This window comes from Podarcis melisellensis (assembly GCF_964234715.1).
Source record: "Podarcis melisellensis genome assembly, chromosome: 4".
NCBI lineage: Eukaryota > Metazoa > Chordata > Lepidosauria > Squamata > Lacertidae > Podarcis > Podarcis melisellensis.
The window spans coordinates 30,041,276-30,045,617 of NC_138531.1; the positions used below are offsets into that span (position 1 = coordinate 30,041,276).

Sequence of the window (4,342 nt, forward strand, 5' to 3'; positions counted from 1 at the left end):
TTTTTACATGCATAGGATCTGCTATCCGAGAACGTTACTTGTATCGACAGAGGGGAGCACACAACATGTAGGATTAAAGAAAAGAGGGAAATGCATTGCTGGAAAGATGATGTTAAAAAGAAATAAACATATATGGCTTGAAAGGGTGTCTCAAGCCAAACCCTAAGCTCTTTAGAGATGGGGGAAAGGGCATCAATCACGTCCCTGGGCACATTAAGCTGTTACATATTATAGCCATCTCATTTTAAGTGGTGTGAGGCTCATCTCATTTGCATATGTTGTGTTACAATCTTGCTTCAGGCTTGTCTCCACAGTGAATAAGGTGGCTGTGGAAGGCGGCTTGGGGCTGGCATAAAGGATGTGTCAGAATCAAGCTGCTCACTAATCAGCTTTGCTGGGGCAGATACACGATAGTCTATGTGAAGAAATTTAGATAACAGTAATACAGCATCCTCTGGAATGATTTACGTGTGTGCGTATATATATATGGAGGGAGAGAGAGATTTTGTGTGTACATCTGTGTATCTCTATAAAGGTTTTAAACCTAACTTCTAATCCTTCGTGGAAAATTTGTAAATACTGCAGCGATGTTCTACTGACCTCTAAAGGCAGCTGCTTTGAGCTGTGTGCACTTTTGTTAAATCTCAAGGCTTTGTGCCACACATGTCATTAACATCCTTATGGACTTGTTAACAGGAATTTCTCTGCTTCCCACCTTCTGCCTCCCCCCCCCCCCCGCACCCAAAATAAAAACTCCACATGCAGTCATATTACATTTTATTTATTTTGATGGTTATCTTCATTATTGTCGTTGCCATTATTTCATGGTCCTTTTCCAAGTCACCGTGTCTCCCACAGGGCCCATCCTTCAAAACCCACCACCACCACCACTTTTTCCTCATTCTAGAATTAGTAACACTGCCTATGTTGGAGGCAAGGTCAAGACTGCGTGTTCAGACCGACTGCAATAATGTCTTCTATAACTCTCCCCACAGGGTCCAATATTTGTATCTTGAATCTTCCACTACGGTCCCCTTTCTCCATTCCTCCCTCTATAAACAGCTAGGCGCTTTCTCTTCTCCTCAGTTTCCTGCCACCAGCCGGGCAGGCCAGAAGCTCTATTCACAGCAGGAAGAAAAGTACCTCACCCCCAGGCAAAGCAACGTGGGGTTGAGCTGAAACCCACTGCCGTGCATTTAGCCGGCTAAATACACAAATTGTTAAATGCATTATTGCTATTATTGTTTTTCCGTTTCGAAGAAAGAACAAAACAACAACTCGCCTCCCAAGGCTCTATAGGGTACCACGCTTGATCCCTGTCCACTGTGCAATTTTATTTCTGAATACCAGCAATGGATTCAGTCAGGATTCCCACCCCGCCAAATATTTACCTCAGAGCTCCAGTAATAAAATACACCTCTCTCCTCTGTTGCCACCATTAATGCTCGCACGCCATTTGCTGTATGCAATCGAGACACCTGTCTTCTTTCGTGCTACAATTTTGTGAGGTTTCAGGGCCATGTGTGCCAAATAAGCCACGGATGGTAAAAAAAAAAAAAAAATGAAACAGGGTATATGCCCATAGGTGTTGCATATCACTTTCATTCAGAGCAGGCCAGGAAGGAATTGCTCAGCTTTTTTGAAGGGTGAGGGGAGGATGATGATGTGTGGGGTGGTGGGCAGGGGAAACATTTCCCCCCCCCCTTAAATGAGAGACCTCTAACACTGAATGAGCTAGGAGATAATAACTTAACGGTAAAAGGTCCTTGCCTACGTATACCACCCTGCCTCTGGCATTAATCCAGGCTTTGGGGGAATCTGAAATTTCCTAAAGATGTATTAGTGTCTTATACACATGTGCTCCTGTGCACTCATAATCCTTTTCACTAGCTTCTTAGCTGCATGCTTTGTATTTAAATTTTCCCTTCTGACCAAGTAAATCCCTTTGGATGAAGTGACAGCGGCTTTTCAGCACCCATAGCTGGGTGACAGCTGGTGTTCAGGCTCTGAAAAGGCAGCAGAGTGTTCCTTGCTAGCTTTCTTCAGGACCAATGTCAACCACCAGCTGAGCGATTTGTTAGTCCCTCCTTTGGGCATCAGTCAGCTGAAGAGGCTTGCATTATATACCGAAGTAATACAATAGCTATCAATATAAACAATATCTGTGCTCCCGGCTTTCAGCCGCGCTTTTAATTAGCTACTGAATTATGTGAACCTAGTACATTTTCATTAAAGCCAGTGTAACCCTTTATTAGCACTCTGAGAAGGGCAGTCAGTTATATTCTGGATTCAGGCAGAGTTGGTTTGAAACTTTGGCTTGAAAGGAATCAGAATCAGGAGGTGTTGTTTTTTTTAAGAGAGAGAGAGAGAGAGCATGCAACCCTTAAAATAGTATGCTTAGAGATCACAGGAAAAGATTATCTTTTCCCTTCTCCTTATATAAAGTTTTTCTCTTGAAAAACTGATATATGCTGTTCTTTCAGTCTAGATTTGCACTCTTTCTTCCTCTCCAGGATTCTTGGCAAATATTGTAATGGGGGAGAATTACTACAAGGGCAGAAGTCGATCTTGCAATGGATGTGAGTTGCTAAAGGTAAAACCATCCCAAAATGGAAATTGTTTTAGAACTAGGCTATTGGTTACCTATATGAGTTGATGTTTTTGACAGTGAATTTCAAATGGCATTGTGCAAAAGTAACATGGGTCGTAGGGGGAAGATACCTTTCCATAGGATCCGTACTGAAGACAATGCTTGATCCAAAACAAATCTCTTTTAAAAATATAATATTACACATTTCAAATGTACGACTTATTAATTATGTTTCATTCCTAGAACTGTGGCATTTTGGGAATTGATGCTCTAGGGAAGTCATGTAAATGCTTGCCTGAACCAGGCAAAAGATGTATGAAAATAGTTTTATCAAACAGCACTGATTCTTCTCTTTGATGGAAATTAAACACATGCACATACACATTCATATTTACATAACATGCCCAGATTTATCCCATTGATCCTTTGGAAAATAAAAGTCTCATTGCAATATATACTTAACTCCACTCCTTCTTTACCCTTTGTAAAGCAGTCCATTGTGTAATATAACATTTGTATGCTTAAAAAAAAGTATTACGTTGGTTTTTTTACCATGCTCAGAGCTGCTTTTGAGAGAGAGGCAGAGAGATGGGTAACTATGGTTTCTACTCCTTGTCATAGAATTTCAGAAGACATTGGAATATTGCAAATCGAAGACTTGAAATTAAATACTTTCCACCCGGATCATAAATATAGGAGCTGAACATAAGTCCCAATGAAATTAATGTTACTTTCAAAACAACACATTTAAGGAGAGGGTTTCTCTAGCTTGCAGCCTGCCCAAAGTTTGTGATGCATATGCACTGAAGAGAGGAACACAAAACACACCAAAAGGTATTTATCCATTTATAAACTGTACAGGATCCATCTAAATGTTGTGCTACTAAAACGATTTCACAAAAGATGGCTACACAAACGATCTTGGTAGATAGCCTTAGACTGCAATCCCACACCCACTAAGACCCATTGAACTCATTGGGATTTTCTGAGTAAAAATTTATAGGGCTGTGTTTTCTGAGGGAAGTCACATTCTCAGCAGTAGCATCTTCCCCACCCAAGCTGCAAAACAGGGATAAGAATGCTAGACTACCTTACAAGGCTGCTGTAAACGTTACTGAGATAACGTAAAGCCACGTTAATGCTGAGATGTGCAATAAAATGCATTATTGCCGTTAACCCTTCCACAACTAATATCACAGTCTTACAAGCAACGCTGCTCTAAAGTTTGGGTTCGAATTGGCAGATTGCATAAATTGACTATATCTCACTGCAACTTGCTTAACATTCAATCAGCACAGGGCTAATAGTATTTAACGAAATACTGGTTTAGAAATAAAATTTGCACACTTCACACGAACCATCTCAGCCTAATGGCGCATTTGCTCTTAAGAGTTGTTTCCAAAAGTCGAAGCCTGGTCTAATTTAAGATCTTGCCTATTTCTTTCTTACATTGGGATTTTACAAACTTTCTCCTGAGCATGTATTCCTCATCCCACCCACCTACCCACCACCCCTCCCCTTTACCTTTGCAGGGCCTGAAAGCAAGCACAACCATGCCAGGCCTTTATGTGGAAACATAATGCAGGATCTCTGTATCTGTAATCCCTGCATACACATTTGTGAGGAGGCGGTGGCCGGGTGGGGGGATCGACAGAGAGTACATCCACTCAGTTAGTATTTGGGCGGCGGGAGGCGGGTAGTGGCAGTAGCTCTGTTTCCACATTATAAATGCAAACATTTCTCCCACATTTT

At 41.4% G+C, this 4,342-nt stretch overlaps 1 long non-coding RNA gene across 2 annotated transcripts; it reads left to right on the forward strand.

Annotated features, from left to right (window-relative positions):
* The first annotated feature begins 330 nt into the window (after window positions 1–330).
* On the forward strand, window positions 331–3,288 carry LOC309367873. Of its 2 annotated transcripts, none has more exons than XR_014167407.1 (3): window positions 331–472; window positions 2,484–2,593; window positions 3,152–3,288. It is a non-coding gene; the product is annotated as an uncharacterized lncRNA (long non-coding RNA). The 2 variants fall into 2 exon arrangements; XR_014167408.1 differs by having other exon boundaries at window positions 2,514–2,593.
* Window positions 3,289–4,342: the final 1,054 nt, after the last annotated feature.